The 23646-nt window shown below is 46.2% G+C and overlaps 1 pseudogene; it reads right to left on the reverse strand.

Moving 5' to 3' along the window:
- LOC114888407 overlaps window positions 1-23646 on the reverse strand; it is a 130736-nt pseudogene that overhangs the window by 101310 nt on the left and 5780 nt on the right.

Below are 23646 nucleotides of genomic sequence, written 5' to 3' on the forward strand. Positions count from 1 at the left end.
ACATCTTTCAATACCAGAATCTGACTTGCAGCTTTTAGGTACTGCAACTGACGTGTCACTAGGATTGCGATCTTCTCGTGCAGGGCTTGGCGAACACACCTACAAATGTAAAAGGTACAGCGTGCAAAAGCACGTTAGTGGGGGTGCTCCAAGCTGAAAACCTGTATTTGGTAACATAATGAGACAAAGACAACACAGCAGTCAAAGATGTGTAAATACCAGTATAAATAATACAAACTAAATATAAATATAAGCCAATGATTCTGACTAGGCCTCAAATTCATTCAGCAGCAAACTTGAATCTAGCTCTGCTTAAAAATTCTAAAAAGCCGTCCAGTGAAAGAGGCACCGACAGCTAAGGTTTTTTTCTTTCAAAGACTCAGTTTAACAATTATTTACATGTTTCATAATGAAAAACAATTGAGCAATACTTAGATTCCAAAACTTGACTGAACCAAAACACTATTTTATCACCTTGTGGGAATGGGAGAAGACGGATTTGTGTCATATAAAAATGGGTACATTTTTCTTAGTTTTCTGATTATTTGTGACATATAATGTACATATTAACAACAAAAAAATGAACAGCTTCTTGGTAACCTTTGCCAGAGTGCATTTTCTAGACACTTCTTCCCAGATAATATTAGATAGAAAATGAATGCTAGCGTGGCCTCCGTCAGTCTCTACGACATTCCCAGTCCCGTCCAGGAAGCAAATCCTTTTTCATTAGGACTGAACACCTTCCAAATATGAAAATGAAAGAACAGAAGCCAAACGGCACAAATCACAGTGGAAATTATCCAACAGCTCAAAGACATAGCAGTTCTCTATAGCCAAGACCCCTGTGTGGTCAGGCCCCCCGAGATGGCTGTTCTCTTGCTCTCTGTACCTCCCCTGCTCGCTCAGTGCCTGCTTCACCTACACCCCAATCACACGACTGACCTTCCTACACACTTGCCCCAGGCCCCAGCTAATGACTGTTCTAGCTTTAGATCAGGACGCTCCACTATGCTTACCAGAGGGGCAGTGAGGGGTGTGCTCCTTCCCTGGTTCCCATGGTAACCGAGGAGCCAGCCTGAGGTCAATTCCCCTGTAACTGGTCATCTTCCCTCTCCCCCACCTCCCCGCCAGGAACCCAGACTGCTGCCATGTCCACCACACACGGTGGGGTGTCCCTCCAGGACCTTGCTTCAGACATGGAAGCTCGCCGTGGCCACTGAACCATCTGTGTCTCCGTTGCTGACTCCAGGCTCTTTCTTAGGTCTAAGCTGGGCAAACACAGGCCTTGCAGGCTGCGGGGTGCGGCCCAACAAACACCCTCGGTATCCAACCTTACGTGTGTGTTTACAGTAACCCCCCAGACTGCTCCACGTTTTAAATGCAGACCCCTAGGGACTCAGCCCCAGGCTCATCCCACAAGGGCCGACGACCCCTCCAGTGAAGCGAGTAGCTGGGTCCAGGGCCCCGGTGACCACAGGCAGGGCTCCAGGCGTGTACTCTGGGTGCCCGAGCCCCTCGCAGAGCAAATCTCAGGGACCTGGGCCACGGCTCAGCCTGCTGAGTGAGCCAGGTGCAGAGTCTGGAGGCAGCAGACTGCAGCTCAATCCCTCTCACGAGCCTGACACCGTCGGACAAGCTACTACACCTCAGTGTCTTCATCTCAAAACAAGACCAATGACAACTCACCCACATGTTCTGAGAAATCAAACCACCAATCCGCTCAGTCCACATCAGCCCCGCCCGCACTCCTCCTAACCCACGAGCGGTCATGTGCTCTGGACTCAGGACAGAAAAGTCCTAAGGGGACACGCTGGACACTGGGTCTGTGATCAGAAGCGAGAGCTCAGGACGTAGACACATACACCGTGGCTTCATTATGTCCAAAAGGATTCATTCTTCCCTTTGACATGTGTTAGTTCAGCTTTCGTACCTAAGTTTCTTAACTGAGTAAACCCGTCTTCAGTTTTAGTACTAAAGCTTTCCATGGAACTGTTTCTCCTTAATTCAAAATTACCCGCCGAGAGTCCCTGAAGTGGGTGTTAATCAAATCTGAAGGGCAGCTGTGTCCAAGATAGAGCAACCCAAAAATTCTAAAATGTTTTCTTCCTAACATTCCATCACAGATGAGGTAATATAATTACAATGAAGTGATCAGTTGATGACTTTAAATTTTTCCTAAATAATGCGTTTTATCCAGATCTCTAGGAAATACTCTATTTTTCTAGTTTTTAGAATAAAGATTTCCAAGTCATGCCATAAAAATGATTGATTCAGCAACCAGTAGTTTAACTGCTATTCCTATATAAGGGCTGTGTTGATCCTATAATCCTATATATTATCCTATATAAGGGCTGTGTTAAGAGGGGACACACCCCATAGTAGAGGGGATACAAATAAGAAAGACAGAGTCCCACCTTCATTCCTTCAATCAGCAGAGGTTTGGTGAGATACCAGACACAGTCATAACTGTCGAGCATACATCCACAGGTGAAGAAAGCAGACGCTACTCCACACCGTGAACAGAGGGACACACCGAACAAGTATAGAACATGCACTGTCGGGCCGTGATGTGTGCTCTGAAGGAAAGCAAGGGGGGCTGCTGTCTTAGATGGGGGTGACACGGGAGCCTATCTGGGGAAACGTCCCTAGAAGAAGGCACAGCAGGTCCAAGGGTCCTGGGACAGAACATGCTAGGCTAAGGAACCTTCATGAATTCACAGCTTATAGCGGGGTGGGGAGGACTGATGAATGGTCAAGTGCAACCCACTGAGGGCTGTGGGAAGACAGAAGGGCACAGCCTCCCCCTGAAGGAACAGGAGGGAAAGGCAGGGGCTCTGGCACAGAGGGAGCAGTATCTACAGACAGACAGGTGTGAGAAAGGGCCCGTCACAAAGCCGGCACGGCTGGAAGGCTGAGTGGGTGTGAGGGCCAGCTGGAAAGGCTGCTGGGGGCAGATGGCAAAGGAGCTCGTTCTCCGTCTGAGGACCTGGATCTGCAGCCTGAACATGAGGGGGGTCTGTGAGGGGCTGGAGCAGAGAGGGCGAAGTGTGTGGACAGCAGCGTGGGCATCTGACCAGGACACGCCCGAAGAGCTGCTGACGCAGGAGCCGGGGGCTCTGGTGACGTGGGGCTCTCTGAACCGAAATGGGATCCACAGCTGGACACAGGTGAGACTGCATCAGTTCACCTAAGGCTCTAACCTTCTGTAGGTGAGAGAATCCACTTAAGGTTTACAACGTATAGTTGGAAAACTCACAAACCTTAATAACCTTGGCTATAGATTCATGACTAAGGGAAACTGTTAATGGCAAGTAGAAGTGCGCTTCATTCACTTTAATACAAAACACTCCCCATTACTAAGCTTCGACACGACCACCATCCTTCACAGCACACTGTTCCATCCAATTTTCTAACTCGAGAACATTCTCCAGGTGCTGCCGAGTGATTTCCTGAACTGCCTTCCTGCTCCCTGCCCAAAGTTTTCCCCAAAAATGTGGTTCTGATTAGCAAACAACAGTCTGAACAAGCTTGCTTCTATCAAGTGTACCTCCAAGGTCATTAAATCCAAAAGGTTGGAAAGGACTTTATAAACACCTCCTGTGCTGGAAAAAGAACTTGGGAGAGCCTTTGTGATAAGTACACGGATCCGTGGCAATCAGAACACCTTCCTCTCTCCTCCCTGTGACATGAATGCAGTGGCCAGCAGAAACCGTTCTTGGAGTGATGGAGAACTTGGGCAGACACACACAAGACTGAGTGACAGACATCTGTGAATGCAGGGCAGGGCGCTGGGAACAGGGAGGCTGAGCTACTCAAGACCCAGGAGGGTGGCAGTGGGGAACCTGTGTCACAGCACTAGTGCCTGTCACTGGACTCGTGACAAGACACAAGGCACTTCTCTAAGGGAAAATTCATTAAGTGACGATCAGGAGAGGGTGGGAAAGGCAGTCAGACCAGAGAGCTGGAGGCCACGCCACGTGTCGGCTGCCCTGCTCTCTCGTGTGCTGAAGATTCGATGCTACCGTGCACTTTGTGTGTGTGTGTTAAGATACGCGTAACGTGGACTTCACCATTTTAACCGTTTTTAGCGTATACCTCAGTGGCATTAAGTGCGCTCAGTGCTGTGCGGCCGTCACCGCGATCCATCTGCGGAGCTCTTTCATCCTTAACACTAAGCACAGGTACATACTGACTCCGGGGGAACCTGCCCCCGACCCCTGCTTAGTGGACGTGGAATCCCAGCTCCTCGTATCCAGAGCTCAGGGCTGCCTCCCCCATCTCGCTCTCACACTGCTGCTCTGCTCAAGTCTCTCTACTTGGCTACTCTGGACGGGCTGTAAAACAATCATGTCTCCCCAAAGTCACCTGTTTACACCGTAGCTGCCAGTACCTTAGAATTTGGTGTCAGGGCCTTTAAAGAGGTAACTGTTATTCTTAATTAGGGGGGGGCTAATCCAATCTGACTGGGTGTCCTTAGAAGAAGAGACTGAGACGTAAGGACAGAGACACAGGGGTGCATGTGAACAGAGGAAAGACCAGAGGAAAAGATAGGACACAGTGAGGAGGGTGCCATCAGAAGTCCACACCTTGATCTTGGACTTCTAGCTTCCAGAACTGTGAGAAAACTAATTTCTATTGTTTAAGCTCCCCCCACCCCACATCTGTGACAGCCTGCTATAGACAAGCTTGTGTCCTCAAATTTCATACACATTAAACCTAATCCCCACTGTGAAGGTACTGGAGATGGGGCAGTTGGGAGGTGAACAGGTCATGAGTGTAGAGCCTTCATGAATGGGATTAGTGCCCTCATAAAAGGGACCCACACAGCTCCCTCACCCCTTCCACCATATGAAGACACAGGAATCGGGCCCTCACCAGACACCTGATCTGCCAGCACCCTGACCTCGGGCTTCGCCAGCCTCCAGAACTGTGAGACATAAATTTCTGTTATTTATAAGCCACCCAGTCTATGGTCTCCTGTGAGAGCAGCCTGGACAGATAGAGCCCTAGCAAACTAACAGAGGGACTGACAGCGAGAATTTCCTAATAGCTTCTCTTTGCTGTAGGACCTGCATCCTCCAGGCGAGGACGTGCCTGCTGTCCTTCTCACAGCCTTGCTTCTTCCTACCTCTACACCTGTGTTTCTACTATTCCTTTAGCAAAAGGAACTGAATCCTATTCTCAGCCCCCACAAACCCTGCCCGGCCTGCAGGCCCACACGGCACTTCCCGCTAAGGCCAGTGCACAGGGAGCTTTCCAACTTCACCTGAAAGCCTACAGCTGCCCACTTAGCATTTACCATCCTATATCCAAACCCTCTAAACCGCGACTCTGCTGACCTTTTCCCAGGCATCTGTCTTAACAAGCTCCATAGAGACAGATTCCTTAGAGGCAGAAATGAAAGCTGAACGTCTCAGTCTCCCTTATTCTGCCCTGTGTGGGTCCTTCCCCTCTCCTGGCTCACTGTTCTCCTTTATAAACTGAGAGGTTTTGTGCAACAACATCTGTAAGGGCATGGATCTCAGTGCACACAGTAGGGCTTTACTAAGTGCAGCTGGAAGGGCTCGTTGGCTTTAACAAAGTGAACAACAGCAAGGTAACTAACCGTGGGGTAGACGTGGGTGCCGTTTCAGAAAAAGCAAGTTCACGAGGCTTTCGAAGAGGCCAGTCTAGACTCCATAGAGGCCTCAGTCAGCATGTGTTAGGACACATTATACACAGAAAAGCATCAGAGCTGTTCTGCTCCAGGGGTTCCGTGGCCAAACAAGAGCCACTGACAACAAATTCCAGAAACTCAAAGTGAAAGTCAGGACTTCAGCCAGACTCTAGATACCTAGTTACAAATTCAAGTTAACCATACACTGTGGGTCTAAGTATTAATTCTAATAAGCACACATGAAGCAATATTAAATGACTGAAGCCATACTTAGATGTGGAATAACTCATTATTAAATTCTAGACCATATTAAGTATTTCCAAACCGACAGAATAATAAGTGTAAACCAACAAGGCCTTTCCACGGAAGCCCTATGTCAGTACTGGAAACTTCACTTCTGACGTGCCTTAAACAAATGATGGAGGAAAAGGACCGGCAGCCAAGTACCAGGTTACCAAGTCCTACTCTCCAATTTAAAATCCATACATCATCTTTCTTACTGCTGGGGTCTGGATCCATCCACAGTGTCTGGTTATTAACTGCAAGTAGCAGGGGGAAATCTGCCATCTGTTCCTCAGCTCCCCAAAGCATGGACTCCACTGGCCTCCACACACTGCAAGCTCCTTCTGCATTTTCCTATCTTGACCTCATCCTCATGCAAAGGTTCTCTAGGATGGATCTTCTGTGGAGGGAAGGGAGGGGGGACAGGGACGCCAGGGCAGAATGAGCTGAGTCTCCTGAAGCACAAACGCTCTCCTGAGCTCTCTTCCCTGATCTCTACGGGGTTCTTGGAAAGCAGAAATGATAGAAAACAGGAGCAAACTCACAGTTCGAACAGGTGCCTGCTCACTTCTGCATCTACTGCACTGAGCGGATCGTCCAGGAGGTAGATGTCTGCATCCTGATACACGGCTCTAGGAAACGTAGAGAGATGTCAGGAGAAGGACGCTTCAAGCTTCCTGTGTCCCATCTTTGAATCAAGATGGTGTCCAGCAAATCATTATTCATTCCAAGAGCCCATGGAAAAGGGCCAAGACCCTGCTTCACACAGGGCCCACCCGGTGAGCGGGGTCTGCGTGCTCGCCTCCACTAGGAGCCATGGAGGAGGGAGGGGCAGGAAGGCAACTGAAACGCCATTTACCTTGCGAGGTTGACCCGGGCTTTCTGGCCTCCACTCAGCGTGGTTCCCCGGTCTCCTATCACAGTTAGGTCTCCATCCTCCAAAAGCTGTAAATCCTACATGGAGACAGAAAAGGGGAAAAAGAGAAAGATTTCAAATGTGTTCTCCTCCTGCCATCCTAACCTTTTTAGCATTAGTTCTTCATACAAGTATTTGATCAAAAGCAATGGGTACATTTCATAGTGACTAAACCGTAACCTTAAACATTTTAAAAAACATCTCTCGGGGTTCTTCGTGTGTTTACATTCTGTAGTTTTTCACAGCATTTATGCATTAGGTCATTTTAACAGATACTTATTGAGGATCGACTATATGCCAGGCACTGTTCTGGGCACAAGGAATTCAGCCATGAGGAAACATAGTCCCTAGAGTTTCTTTCCATGGTGGGAGATGGAAAATTAACATGAGTGCAAGTACTAAGGACTAGAAGAAAAAAGAAGCCAACTTAGGGGGATAGGGAGTAAAGGAGGGAAAGTGAGTCACTACTGGGGTCGAGAAGGGCTCTGTTCAGAGGGGGTTTGAGCAGATGTTCTGGAGGGTGGAGAGGCTTACACTGACCTGGAGAGGGTGCTCCGCACAGAGCAATGAGCGAGTACAAAGGCTATGGGGCAGACGGCCGAGGTGTCCCGGGACAAGCAAGGAGGCCCGGAGAGCAGAAGCGGAGTGAGAATGACGAGAACGAGGGCAGAGTCAGGGCAAGAGGAGCCCTGGTGTCAGCCCAGTAAAAGGGGGAGGGGAATGGGGGGCCTGACGCGGTCTGAGGCTTTTAAGGAATCACTCCTGCCTCTTTGTGGAGGACAGACAGTAAGGGGGGAGGGTGAGAGAGGATACCAGTTAGGAGGCCACGGCAATAACCTAGGTGAGAGATGACGGTGGCCAGGACCAGAGTGGGAGAAGTGAGGACGGAGAGACGGGGTCACACACTCCACACACACTGGGAAGGTGGAGTCTGTAAGGCCTGCTGATGGGACGGGTGTAGGTGGTAAGAGAAGAGGACTGTGTTGTGTGGGGCGTGAGGAAGGGGAAGAACAGGGTCTCCACTTACCGGGTTGGGGAAGATGGTGGACGTACGTTTAGGAGACTTCGCTTGTAGACGAGCTGAGATGACCTCTTGGTGATGTCACAGTGCAGCTGGATATGCAAGTGGGAAGGTCTGTGCTAGAGGCCCAAGTGTGAGGGCTGGTGTCCCAGGCTGGTGAAGGCCCAGGACTTTTTTTTAAATCAAGGAATAAGTGTGTCTTAAACTGGACATCTTGCTGACCTCGGCCTCAGCTTCCCACTTTCAGAGAAGGGATAACGCCTGACCTCTGTCTTCACAGTGATACTTAAGACATACTGACAGAGTGACAGACAAGGTCTATACAAGAAATGGGAGAAGGGCAGGCTGGGCAGGAAAGACAAAAGCGAAGCAAACAGCGTGCTCGAGGGACACCAAGCAGATCAGCTGGACTAGTAGATGCCTGTCCGTGGAAGCAAGAAAAACTCAAATTTAAGAAGGATATGAAGTCCTGACTTGAGGATCTGGGAATCTATCAAAAGCTATACTTGAATATTATTTAAGAAGTAAGTAGACCAATCAGAGTACCTGGGAAAAAAAGAAAAGATGACAAGGACATCCCCCAAATGACAAGATAACAACCAGATTTAAGTTACACAGTGTTATATTAGAAACCTTTACCTAGATTGCCTATAATTATCACTGGACAGAACGTGGCACAGACAAGCAGCGTTTGTGGGGAGTTTGTCATCTACTAAACTCCTCAGGCATCAACCTAGGATACACAGCACTATCTTTCTGCAGATGGAGCCCTCATTTCTTTGTCTCTACTTCAGCAAATTTGGGGAGAAAGCAAGTGGCACACTGGGGTCTCCATGATAAACAAATCGTTTGATCTCCCTAAGTCTCATTTTCCTCTTCTACAGAATGTGCCGCAGAAACAAGTGTCAGTAAACTCAAGGATGCTGTGAGAATCCAAAGAAGAGTATGTCCTCAAGCTCATTCTCTACATCTTTATTCCTGTCCTGGACTTGAGGACACGGGGAGGGGGAAGGGTAAGGTGGGATGAAGTGAGAGAGTGGCATGGACTAATACACACTACCAAATGTAAAATAGATAGCTAGTGGGAAGCAGCCACATAGCACAGGGAGATCAGCTCGGTGCTTTGTGACCACCTAGAGGGGTGGGACAGGGAGGGTGGGAGGGAGACGCAAGAGGGAGGAGATATGGGGATATATGTATTATGTACAGCTGATTCACTTTGTTATACAGCAGAAACTAACACACCATTGTAAAGCAATTATACTCCAATAAAGATGTTTTAAAAAAAAAGTGTATGAACATCCTCTGTAAGTGGAAAAAAGACATGAATTGATTGTAACTTGCTATTGGTGACTTATCCCTATTTTCTCATCAAACCAACAGTGGGACCCCATTCACAGTGTGAATCACAACAGGGAAATCACATGACCCTAAGAAGAAGAGAAATACTATCTCCATCATAACCCTCCCTGACAACCAGAAAGACACACAGGCACACACAGGTCCCCTGCACCCTCACTGGGTTGCATCAAATGAAAGGGAGCAATTGCTCTGTCGTGAAAATTCATCACTATTTTACATTATTTCTTTGTTAGGCTCAAAAGTTTATACCATCTCTTGCTTTTGGTTTTCACGAAAAACAATGAGCCATTTTAAGATAGGTTTCCAGCCTTAAACACACGCACACATGCACACACACAGTTGCTTAGCCTCCGTTTCACTGTTGACAGTCCTTGCAAACTGTTCCACTTAGATTTTATGCCTTGATTTTATGTCATTTTGGTTTCCTTCTCAAAACTGCACCTAGCTATAGCACAGCAATCTTCACCACATTCTAGAAGAGGCACTTAAATCTACTCTTTCATTTAGCACAGTTAGGGCATATGAAACAGGCTCTCTGAGTCTGGTAGTAGGACTTCAAGTGTGTTATTTACTCTGCAAATTATGTATGGACCCGCCCCAAATGGGAAAACCATTTCAAAGGAGTTGAAGTAAAATCCAAGTCAGGCTAATTTCCCAGCCACCATTTTCCGATTAGGTTAAAGGGAAAAGCCTGAGTTGAGCATATATTATAGTTCCTCCCACTGGAAGAATTAATGTTACCTTTCAGTTAAATTTCACCAATTTGCACTGAAAAGCAGTACATAAACTAGAGAAACACGAGGAAATGGCGACGTTGGTTTGACGCCACCCGTCCTGAAGCACATCGAGGGCCCTTCAGCGATGGTGGGGACTTACAGTAGAAACATCACGGAGCAGAGACTGTGGAAACAGCTGACGAGGAACAGATGTGAGGTCCTGGCAGAGGAGGGCTGGGTTCCAGAGTCAAACAGCAGGAGGCCTTTGCCTTTCTTCACAGTTTTTCTTCCGTTTGGAATTGCCCCTCCTCTCACAACCTGTCAATATCCTGCCCATCTTTCCAGGCTCAGCCCAAACACACTCTTCCATGAAACCATCCTGGAGTCGTCTCTTTTCCTGCTGGGTTCCTAAGGCTTTGTTTACATCTTACATGAAGGACCTTCTCTCAGCTCCTGGAGGGGAAGCTCTGTGCACCAAGCACTGTTCTGAACCCTGATCCCGATTTTCTCTAATCCTCACAACAAGCTGCACAGTAAGTACTGGCCCCATTTCACAGATGAGGAAACTGAGACTAAGTGAGGTTACATCGTTGGTCTGAGGACTGTCAGCTTTTAAACAGAAGAGTTGGAATCTGAACCAAGCTCACGGCAGTTCATAGCCTTCTGCTCTTTCACATCATGCTATCCAAGTGGTGACTGAAAAGTATATTTGAAATGAAGGCAATACTAAAATAATTCAAGACTTGAAGGCCTCTATACCTAGATAAGGAAGTATCAATAAACTTATTATTCTATGACTGTCAAGGCAATGTGAAAATGTCCAAGTTGGCAGGAATGTGGTAAATATGAAATAAAAGTACAAGCTTGTGGGCACCCAAGAGGGGTTTGTAAATTCAAGCGATCTACGTGAGAAAATATTAAACTAGAATTTACCACTGTGATACCTTTGTATATGTATTGCCTGGAAGTTTTTAAGAGCCTTCAAGTGGCTGAAGATAATATGCAGACAAATGTGACATACTATATTACTTGTGTTATGGTAACAGAATATTTTTATTGTCGATTTATATAATGTACTATGTGCAGAGCACCTATATAAATATCAACTCAAAAATGGAAGTTAAATACTCAGATACCTTCCTTCTTACATGTCACATTTTATGGATGTGATTCTACCAAAAACTAGCTGAGCTTATAATTAGTAGCCAATTTATTTTCAAAATCACTCTAACATTTATAGAGTGCTTGTTACATCCCTAGCAATCAGGTACTTTAAAATCATTACTGCATTTCATCCTCAAAACAACCTCATGAGGTTGACAGTATTATTATCTCCACTTTACAGATGAAGAAACAGGCTTGTAAGGTTCAGACAATCAACCAAAATCACACACCTGGTCAACAGAGACCCTGAGACTCAATCCCTGAGCCTTCTGACTCCTGGGCCTTGGAGTTGATGTCATCAGCCTGAATCGATGTTGCCAAATGTGATTACATCTTATCTCTCTATTTTGTTACAGAAAAGTTTTCAGCTCAACGAACTTTAATGTTTACTTCAATTAGATATAGTATAATGCATTTATATTATTATTAACATATGTAATTACGTTTACGAGACCTAGTATAATACATCTATGTGGTTGTTAACATATTTAATACAAGAAATGTTGCTTTTTTTCTGTCCCCACCCCACCCCCACCCCCGCAGGATTTGGGGGAAGTGGGAGGTAAGGAGCTCTGTAAGGAGAAACCTTTATTATATTTATATGTACCTACTACATATGTATAGATGTAAAGAAAAGGGCTATAAGAGTAACAATAGCTACCATTTACTAAAAACCTGGCATATTTGCATTTTATAGACACTGCCTGTAGCCTTTACAGTAATCCCACACCTCCCCCATTTAATAAGAGAGGAAACAGACAAATACCTGGAGTTACCACCCAAGACTGTTTCTCTCCAAAGGCCAAGGCTTTTCTACTACCTGTGCAGTCTCTGTATCTACAGGCCAAAATAATTCCAGAATACCACTATTATCTGTGACTGTCTTATGCCCATCCACTGACACAGGGATTCCAGAAGGAGATAAGCAGAGGATCTCATTACTCATTAAGTGGTTCCCAGGTGTCGTAAAGACCTTGCTGAGCCCTTGCTAATCAGAGTCATAGACAACATTTCAGAGCAGCAGCAAAACCTCTTGGAAACCCTCTGACCCAACGCCCTCATTTTGCTGCAGAAACGTCAGAGGCCCAGGCAGGAAACAGGACGTGTCCAAAGTGACAGCATGCAAGTGACGAAGCCGGGGCCAGGACTCCGCTCTCCACTCCTTCTCCGCCCTGGGCCTCCCTTCCTGCCAAGGAGGGAATGGGCACGAGGGCCCCAAATCTATGTCCCGATCACGCAGCACAACGGGAGATCAGTCCGTGCTTATAAACCTCACATCACGTACAGAAGAATCGCTGTGCAGCCCAATCCCGCAGGGGCCCCTTCCCACCAGAGTCTGTGCTGCACAGACACCCGAGGGTGGGTGAAGCCCCAGGACACGGCCCGAGTTACTGCTCCCATCACCCCACGGGGCTGGGGCAAAGCCTCAGCCGCCGGAGAAAATGCTGAATGGCAGCCCCTATCTCAACACCTGCTTTTCTCCAGAGATGCTCAAATGTTGGGGGGAAAGACAGGGCTGAGCTTCACCAGAAAGGCAAGGTCGTGAAAGAAACACCCACACACTGGCCTAGGTCTCTGGAGTATGATCTGGGAATCGGGAGCTGGACGTGATTAAGGTAAAGAGGAAATGTCTGAGATCTGCTTATTCCACATTCAACCTTACCTTCATCCATCACCCGCTTTTTAAAAAGTTCCTTCTTTTAAATTTCTTCATTTGAGAGGCAGCATGACACCGTGGAAAAGCATGGAGTCTAGAGTCATGCAGGAACAGACTGAACGTGAGGTGCAAATGTTGAGGAAAGCTGTTTCATCTCTCCAAGCCTCAGTTTTACCAACTATAAAATGAGGATGGTGACATCGAGGACACTCACAAAAAATTAATAACCTATATACTTTTTATGTGCACGCATGAGCGTCTGTGAGCGATAGAAAAATGATTTGCACGTGGACTCTGAATAGATGGCAGCTACTGTTCTGTTATACGTGTGCTTTCCCCCTTCTTTTCTTCCACAATATATATACCACTTAATAAAAACCTAGCTCATTACTGCTAACTTGATGTCATTTCTGCAAATGCACAATCTCCCATTAACAATAACCTGGGAGAAAGAAATAGAAGCCCATTAAACGAGCAAGCAATTCTGTTTTGTCCACATCAACTGATGCAATCTATGATGTTCAAGCCATTGTTCAAGCAGAATTACTCTTTCCTCACAAGGTGGGTTTGGAGCCCTCAACACCACGCCCTTGAAAGCCTGTCCCAGCCTTTTCCTCACAGCATAAAAGGGCAGTCAGACGTCCAGAATGCACTGAACAGACCCCGGGGGAGCCCTTTAATGCTATCATTCACTGATTTTTATAATCCAAGAGAGTAACATCGTATTTATCAGTATTTACATTTTTCTTTCTTTCTGCCAAATTACATTCTCCTATCAGATAAGTTCAGTTTTCATCATTCATTCACTAAGTTCATTTAAATCCCAACAGAGTTAAATGTTTTCAGTTGCCATTTTCTGTGAAACTCAATGCCATTTGTGAAAACAACCTTTCTCCCAGTGAAACAATGCAATAATAAGAAATTTTAAAGTGTTCCGCTTTCCTTAAATAATAAAACACAAGTCAAAAATGGAGAGGGAAACCTACAGACTGAAAGGGAAGGAGGAGGCATCAACCAAGTGCAAAGGGCAGACCTTACCTGGAGCCTGATTCAAACCACCAGCGAATGAGATTTCTCAGTGAGATGATTAACAACATGTAAACACTGACGAGAACATTGATGATATTCAGGAAATTCAGGTTACTTTTCAGGTGTAATAATGTGGTAATTTTTTTCCAAAGGTCTTTTAGAGAAAACTAGTGAAATGTTTACAGATGAACTAATCTGAGGCCTAGGATCTGCTTCAGAATAATTTGGGGTGGGAGTGGGGCCGGCAGTGGGCAGGGGGAGAGATGCAGCAAGACTGGCCACGAGCTGATCCTGGCTGAAGCTGGGGGTGGGTTCATGAGTATTCATTACACTGTGCTCTCTATTTTTTACAATTTTTTGTAATTGCCCATTAAAAAGAGAAGTTAAAAGTGAATAAAACTTCACAAAGTGAAACAACTCCCTCCCCAAAAAAAGACATTCTATGATTGCTGGTATCACATCAGGATTCAAATAGTGACATAGATGTGTGCATATTTACTCAGAAGACGAGATTAAAGTATTAAACAACATTAAAAGATCTTTCAAAATTTGAAAGAAACTTTTAACAAACCTTGTAGTTTAAACCAACGCTCTCATTATTTGAAATTCGAGTATATGCAACTCAAAAGTCATGACTCACCTTTTTCAAAGCACAAGCCTTTATTACTTTTTCATATCGTTCTTTTTCATATTTCTTCCCAAATAGAATATTACTCCTCAGAGTTCCTGAAAAAACCCAGGGCTGCTGAGAAACATACGCGATCCTCCCGTGCACGCTGACCAGCCCCTGGCTCGGGGGCAGCTCCCCCAGCACAGCACTCAACAGTGACGACTGAAACAGATGCCAACACACACACGTGAACAGGCAGCACTCAGGACGGACACGCCAGCAGAACAACTGTCCCCACCCTGGGCGCTTGATAAACGATAGAACCCTTTCCTTTAGAATAACGAAAAAATAAGATTCTAAACCCTTTCATTCAGAATCTTATTCTGAAGGAATAGGATTAAGTACAGTATTCTAAACCCTTTCGTTTAGAATAGGATTAAGGCAGTCAGGACAAAAGAAAAAGGAAGAATAACACCATTGGTCAAGGTAAACTAATGGTTGATAAGGATTATTAATAAAGTGCTATATTCAGCAAAGACTAATTAAGAATGTTTAGGGCTTCCCTGGTGGCGCAGTGGTTGAGAGTCCGCCTGCCGATGCAGGGGACACGGGTTCGTGCCCCGGTCCGGGAAGATCCCACATGCCGCGGAGCGGCTGGGCCCGTGAGCCATGGCCGCTGAGCCTGCGCGTCCGGAGCCTGTGCTCCGCAACGGGAGAGGCCACAACAGTGAGAGGCCCGTGTACCGCAAAAAAAATAAATAAATAAAAAGAATGTTTAACATTCTTAACTAGCAGAGCAGCCCAGCAGGACGTGTATTTCATGTATCTGATGTTTAATGCAGCTGTTCTTGCATCCAGGTATCCTTTACTTGACAGATACTTGCTCTTAAAAAGCTGTGTGTGAAGAATATATCCAAAATTATTAAAAGAACTCTGAAGTGAGTTGTGTCCAAAGAGCAAAAGTCCGTCATAAAGGAAGTCATCACCCTCTTGTGTACACATCCCCCTCTTGTGTACACATCCCACGTTTAGATTTCTGTATTTTGTTGTACAGAACACAGGAGACTAAGCGCACGTGCACGTGTCCTTAAAATCTTTAACAACACACAGAGGTGGCGCGTCTGTGTCCACAGCATCACAGCGCTCACCACGCTGGGCTGAAATAGTCTGCCTGCGTATCTGTCTCGCCCCAGAACCTGGCTGCCTCTGGAGGGCAGAGGCGTCCGGGGCTTGCTCACGTCTGTATCTTTAGCGCCAGCACATGGCTGCACACTCACTACACGTGCACTGACGGGACCACGTCAAGTCACGTGAGGAAATGCTCAGAGCTTCCCGGAAGAGCCATTACCACCTCCAGACCTCCTGGAGGGCCCACTGTGACAGAAAGAAGTCCCCACTGTCTCATTCTGTCCTGAACAGCTGTCACATAAACCATTTCCTTCACTGAGACGTCCAAAGTCCCGACAAGCAGTTCCCAACTGTGTAACAGGAAGCACCAGGAAGGAAAACACAACGTGCTTACTAGCTTATTAAAATAATGTACTTAATAGAATATTCAGTATGAGGCTTTTAATCATTTGTAAGGTTTCATTATGACCCTTGGTTTTAACTATTTCACTAATCTTCACAAGGTGGCAGCATAAGTGCATACATGCCTGGCCCTTTACTAATAAATAATTTGAAATCTCCACTAATCGCTCTATTTTCATTCGATAAAGAATGAATCTCAGTAATGCTCAGCACGCAAAGGGGCACTTTATAGGATAAAGTCACTCTTGGTAAATTAACTCTTACAAATAACGGTCAAAGCTCTAATTTCACGAGAGCTCTAATTGAACACCAACAGCAACAAAAAAATGGGGAATAAAGAAATTAATTACGGGGACTTCCCTGGTGGCGTAGTGGTTAAGAACCCCCTGCCAATGCAGGGGATCCAACACAGCCAAATATAGATGAATAAATAAATTTAAAAAAACTCTATTAAAAAATTAATTATGACATCATGGGTCAGAGTGATAAAGCCTCATATTTATACATGTTTCATGCATTACCTGTCCTGGCTAAACAGGGGCAATAAAGTACTTCTATTGTAAGAAAAACAAAAAACATGAAGATACCTGCAACAGCACACAATCCAACGCGAGGGAGAAGGACAAAGTACTCATCATGCCAATCACAGGTAGTATTCCTGAGAGACGTAAGAGTGTATGCATGTGTTAAGAAAACTGTCAGTAACTGCTAATGTTTAAAAAGAAAAAAAAGAGTGGTCACACTTGATTAGTAAAACCCCAAAAGATCGAAAGGCAGAGTCTGCATCATCTTCAAAATGAAAAGTTTTGCTGGAAAGAACTAAACTAATTATAAAACATTCACATACTAAAAAAAAATGACAATTATTTTTCATCACCAAAAAACCTAGCCCCAGATTTTATAGGTATTACAAATCTATCAATAAGAGGCTAGATTTTAATACATGAGAAACATTTTTTAAGCTTCTCCATTCCTTTCTTCCTGTCTGACACCTAGGGTTCCCATTTTACTACCTTTCACTCAGTTACGACAACAAAACAATGAGCCACATACAAACAACAGCTTCCCGTTGCAGCCCTTCACAGTCTGTCAGGGCCAGACACTGAGTTCCCTCCCTGTTCAGGCTTCAGGATCGGGCACTGCTCTGCCGTGACCAGAAGGGGGCAGCACTCGACAGCGCAGGGGTACCGGGGACTGTCTCCTGATTATACAGGCTCAGGGGGCACTGACTCAACAAGGACCGTCTGAGGGATGATCATCTGATCATCAGCTGAGCCCCACTGTGTAACAGAGACCATTTGAAATCCCTGCCCCGTGGAGATTTGGAGGCTCTCACAGGACCGTTTATTTTAAAGCTTCAAGACTGAGACCAAGTCCCATCATTTCATGAATGAGACCTGGGTCCCCGAAAACCTCCCCCACCTGCCCACCTGGCTGTACAGTGGAGCAGGTTACAGAGCTCATGTCTATCTCCTGCCTCCCAACCCAGCATGCCCTTCATTCAGAAGCAGCTTCTCCCCAAAACCTCCAATGTCTGTGCCCCTCCCGCTCCGAGGGCTCTCTCACCCATGACCTAAGTCGACAGGTCCTAATTACTAACGACCCCAGCGTGGAGCAGAATCCTTCCATAGGCAAGGCCAGGACAACAGAATAGGGTGTTCTGTAGCATAATGCAAGTTGCACAGAAGTCTGAGAACATGTTACTAAGTTCTTGAAAGAAGAACAAAGGAGCTCATTTTAAAATGCTACATAGTTTGGTACAAAAGAAATTTGGTAATGGGTCATTCAAAGTACGTGTTAGCATTCACACAGAGTCGCCTTTATAATGGAACTTTAATGATGCCTTCCATAAATGTGCATTATGATGAGAAATACCACACTGGAGGTAAATCCATGTGTACAGAGGACCATGAAACCAGGGTGCAGGGGGAGCGTTTCAGTCGTCGGTAAAGGGGCTGCACAGGGTGTGCAATATTGACAACTTCTTGAGAGCAGACCCTGTGTGTTTTCTGTTTGCCTGAACATCATAAATAAACCAAGTGTTGGAAAATCACCAGTTCTCCCTGTCAGCTTGCCACACAGTGCAACCCTCCAACTGGGAATCACTGGTGCTCACTATGTCCTCCTGCTGTCGCCTCCCCGTCCCTGGCTGCCACCAAAGTAGCCAGAACCATCTAGAAGCTTAGGATGGGGAGCCTCCACCCTGCCCGACAGTAAAGATCTGTATGAAGATCCATGGCTTCACTCCGTATGTAATAAAATGATCTGAGAATTCAAGGCAAAAAATGTACACTGATTCCCCAAAGCCTCTGGTCTGTAACAACTGTTTATGTACCTGTTAGTTAACCCATTCCATACTGCAGCATTTTGTCTGTCCAATCCTATAAAGTCTAACATTACAAACGTATGTACTTGAAGTTCAAAATGTGCTAACACTTTGAAAGCTCTCCTGAAAATGAGAGAGAGAGCAACATGTCAAACATCTTAGGCTGATTTTATACTTAATCTTCAGTAGTTGCAAACCTATTCCTGATTTTGAGAATTTTTATAACATACTTTCAGTAAATGAGCAAATCACACTTTACAACATGTGTAAAGTCTGAAAATTCTCTGATAAATCTATGTCTTCAGTTGCCTGTTAGCAGTCAAGATTCTTAGAATGAAGAATTTGTTACCTCATCCCAAAAGGCAGTGAAATCTTGCACGTCCACTATGGTTTTACCATCTGATGGCAGCTGAGGGTTGCACTGTGATATCTCATCAAGTAACGGAAAAGTCTACAGAAAAGGAAAAACAGATTGTTTAAACTGCAGGAACAAAACGCAAACAAAAATAATCGCTTTCCTGGAATTTGCAAGAAAAAACTTTATACAGCTTATATATCATTTTGCCAACTATATTTAAAATGTTGGTTCACATCAGAACATACTAAATAATATATAGAATAATATATACTATTATTATAGCATATAGTATATACAATCATACAGTATACATAGTATACATGTATAGATTATTTTATATATTATATATATATTATATATGTTTGTATGTGTGTGTGTGTATGTATATATATGTGTGTGTGTGTGTGTGTGTGTGTGTGTGTGTGTGTGTGTGTGTATAAATAAATAAATAAATAAAATAAAGAGTTCCAGGCCATGAGAAAAGTTGTAACTTTCTCAACAAGTATACTGGTTTACTAGCTCCTCCTTAAGGAGAAAATATGGCTCCAAACTCCAACACATGTAAAACCTGGACATTTTTATTGTTTTACTTTTGTGTCACTAACAACAAACAGGGGAGTTGGCGTTGGTAGGAAATGATTCCATAAATATTTCCTGAATCCCACCATATACCAAGCACCATGTGACATACTAGGAACACAGAGAGGAAGGCCATTCCCAGGCCTTCAGGAATCACGTGGCACAGGACAGGCTGGGAACACAAGACAAATGGCAGAGACTCTGAACTAAAACCCTGGCTCCGCCTGTTTTGAGTCGTGACCTTTTCCTGGGCACTTAAGTATACTCTGGTCTTCTCATGCACGTTAACTCAATATCGCTGCTTGCCATTAACTATCACTCAAGTCACTGTTCTAAAAATGAAACGCTCTTATTAAGTTTCTATCTCTTAAAAAATAGTTTATAAGCATCTATTCACAATCACTTGTCTCTCCTTAGTCAGTGCCCTCTCTCCCTGACAGCAGGAATGGCCGCATCTCCCACTTATTATTTTCATACCACTTAGGAGCTACTCAATGCAATTCAGCTGAACAAACCAAGTCCTGTGAACCACTACTGAACTAACATAATCATATATAGGAAAACTCCCTCTTGCCCTGTAAATGCTGGACATATTTCAACAAGAAAAGCTACAGTGGTAGAGAAATACCACCCTCGCTGCCCACTCCCCGCCCCCCAAGAACTGTGAATGTGTGGCAGACAAAGACTGCTGGCTGTCCTCCAAATCTGCTCTCGTTCTTCTGAGGTAACAAACCCCAGATTTCAGCTGGCACCTGGCAGCCTAGAAGGAGGCCCTCTCTCTCCAGCCCCCCGAGCAGATAGGTGTAGCCATGTGACTACATCCAGGCCGGTGGAAAGTGACAATGTCCGGGACCTTCATCCACCCCACGGCCTAGGCCTCGGAGGTTACCAGCTGGGTCAAGGCCACATGCAGAGGAGTAAAAAGAGAGAAGGAGTCTGGGTCCCTAACACCCTGGAGGATCATACTAACCATGGAACTTGTTATGGGGTGAACTGTATCCCCACAGAAAAGCTATGTTGAAGTCCTAACCACAGTTACCTCAAAACGTGACTTTATTTGGAAATTGGGTTGTTGCAGATGTAATCCATTAAGGTGAGATCACACTGGAGTAGGGTGGGCCTGATACTGAGCAGGACCCTGTAGGGCTCCTGGGCTCAAAAGCCTTTCTGAGTCGCACATTTCTTTGATTACAGGAAATAGGCTTCGTTCAGCCTCCACGACCTTCCCTGAGTTCCAACAGGCAGGTTCAAGCTGTTGTTAATTAGGGAAGGGAGGGGATGGGAGACAAGGAGAAACAGTCAAGAGAAACAATAGTACAGCCTTGCGGGCAGGGTCCTGGTTCCCCATCCAGGGATACACAGAAAGATATCTTTTAGCTGTTTTGCAGATACTGAAACCCACACGAGGTGGGACAAGTTAACGGTTAAGCACATAAACCCCAGACCAGTTGGAACCAGAAGGTCGAACCAGATGTTGACTCCCACTTACCTCCCCACCAACCAATCAGAAGACTGTCCACCAGCTGACCACGCCCTCTTTGAACCATTAATATAAAACTTCTCACTACCCCCTCCAGGTTGGGACACACAGTTTTGAGGGCATTAGCCCACTGTGGCCCCCTTTGCCTGGCAACGGAATAAAGCTATTCTTTTCTACTTCACCCAAAACTCTGTTTCCGAGATTTAATTCCGTGTCGGGATACAGAGGCCAGAGTCGGCTGCCGGCCCTGAATCCAATATCATTGGTGGCCTTATGAGAGATGCAGAGACAGACACACAGACAGAAAACCACCACACGACGGTGGAGACAGAGGTTGGAGTGATGGCAGCTACAAGCCAAGGAACGCCAAGGTGTGCCTGCAACCGCCAGAAGCTAACAGAGGCAAGGAAGGATTCCCCCATCGACTAAAAAATATATTCACAATCTAAAAGTTGACAGTGCTGTTTTATTCTGCAGTATTCTTAGGACTTCAAGCCCAGCAGGCAGCATCTCAAGTAACTACGAGAAAACTGCTCCAAGGAGGCGAGGCGGAGCTAGGATATACAGGAGTTTTCCAACAAAGGGCAAGTAGTAGGAACAAAAGCTTACTGTTAATTAAAGAAAACCAGATATCCCAAGTTAAGGAATTTAGTGCTTTTCTATGTATGGGAAGACGCAAGAGTCTGGGCTCACCGAAATCATTCCCTTGATATGCACCTCAGCTATCTGGGGCCAGTATCCTGTGTTTTCACATCCTGAGTTTCCTCAGGGCTCCCCACAGGGAGTGACTGCAGTCTGATGGCCGCTAGATGGCAGGTATTCTTTCCCTTCCTGAGTTTCCTCAGGGCTCCCCACAGGGAGTGGCTGCAGTCTGATGGCCGCTAGATGGCAGTATTCTTTCCCTTCCTGAGTTTCCTCAGGGCTCACCAGCTCATTCTGGAGCGCTGCAGTCGCTGATGGGTGTGACATCCTTGTTTACTGATACGGCAGGCAATATTCCATTTCTCACCCCTTGCAGGATTCAGAAAGATCTTGAGCCTCCTGACATCTTGATTTCAGACTTCTAGCTTCCAGAACTGTGAAACAATAAATTTCTGTGGTTTGGGCTTCCCTGGTGGCGCGGTGGTTGAGAGTCCGCCTGCCGATGCAGGGGACACGGGTTCGTGCCCCGGTCCGGGAAGATCCCACATGCCGCGGAGCGGCTGGGCCCGTGAGCCATGGCCGCTGAGCCTGCGTGTCCGGAGCCTGTGCTCCGCAACGGGAGAGGCCACAACAGTGAGAGGCCTGCGTACCGCAAAAAAAAAAAAAACTTTCTGTGGTTTTAACCACGTGGTTTGTGATGCTTTGTAATGGCAGCCTCAGGAAACTGTTACAGAGCCTTTGTACAAGGATTCTTGATTGAGAGCAAAACAAACTATCTGTGAAAACAGCTTTAACATGGGTAATTCTAGGACCCACACGCAACCTGAGTCCTAAGCAACACAGCCGGCAACTGAAACAAGCATGTGAGGATGTTTGAGAAATAAGAACAACACACGAAGAGTAACCTACTACCCTGAACGTCATAAACACCCTTCAAGTCCTTGACATCCCCATCTATCATGCCACAGAGCTACAAATGTGATTGCAACCTTCTACTTCAAAAGAACAAGTAAAAACGGAACTTGAAAAGGAAGACAGGATCCTTGCATTTCTCTCAAAGACCAGCCGGCGGGAGACGCGATCCGCTCTTTCCCTCCTCCTCTCATCCAGGCTCACTGAGAACCTGAACACTGGGCACGGCCGCTCCTACCCGCCCGAGCCCGTGTCCAGCAGGAGGCAGGATGGACAGTGGTCTGAGGACTCCTCTGCAGGCTTTCAACCACTGCAGCCTGAGTTCTCTCTCCACACCACCTCTCCCATCGTCAGCCAGGTACCAGCTCTCACCTGTTCTGCCGCAGTTCATCCCTCTCCCAATTCTCCTTTCCTCCTGAAACAACATAATTTCAGAATCTCACTTGCTATTGCTGTAGCAGAAACTAGCTGAGACACCCCCATTATGTTAGCCCTTATTCAGCCCTTATTCTTTCCACCCATCCAACCGGTCTACAGGTTTTTGTTTTTGTTTTTTGCGTTACGTGGGCCTCTCACTGTTGTGGCCTCTCCCGTTGCGGAGCACAGGCTCCGGACGCGCAGGCTCAGCAGCCATGGGTCACGGGCCCAGCCTCTCCGCGGCATGTGGGATCTTCCCGGACCCGGGCACGAACCCGTGTCCCCTGCATCGGCAGGCGGACTCTCAACCACCGCGCCACCAGCGAAGCCCCTGATACAACTTTTTTTCTTTTTGCTGGTTCCTTCCTCAGCCCTCCCCAGCACCACCGACCCTCCCCCAACACCACTCCCTCCTGACCTCTTTACAACACCTCTGAGAGCATCCACCACACTTCACACCCTCCAGTGACCCACAGCACCTAAGTCCATACTCCCACGTGGCCTCTGCCCGGATGCCCTGAGTATTAATCCCACCCATCCTTCCAGGCCCATCTCAAAGGCTAATCCTCCTGGGAACCAGCTCAGGGTGTTCCAGGCTGGCGCTGCGCTCCCTAGCTCTGAACCCCCGCAGGAATATTAAGTCACCAAGATGGTAGACACAACGTCATCCACGCACTTACACAGTCCCAACTCCAGCTAAGACTGAGCCTTGCACAGAGTCGGCCCATCGTGGGCATCAGCTAAAGGAAGGAACAGACTGCAGGGCTGGTTCAAATCCGTCCAACCACTATCCACATGGCAACAGCCTTACACAGTCTGAGCTAACACAGCAACAAGCAAAAGGTTATACGTAGGTTATACATCTTGTCTAGACAGAAGCAAATTCCAATTTCGGCTTAAGCACATCACCAAGACAAAAACTCAATATTCAGTGTGTGCCCCTTGGACTTCTCCTTCCAAGGACTAATGACACACAAACGCGCATCCAC

The sequence above is a fragment of the Monodon monoceros genome, unplaced genomic scaffold (genome assembly GCF_005190385.1).
Source record: "Monodon monoceros isolate NGI ecotype Baffin Bay Population unplaced genomic scaffold, NGI_Narwhal_1 Super_Scaffold_8, whole genome shotgun sequence".
Lineage (NCBI taxonomy): Eukaryota > Metazoa > Chordata > Mammalia > Artiodactyla > Monodontidae > Monodon > Monodon monoceros.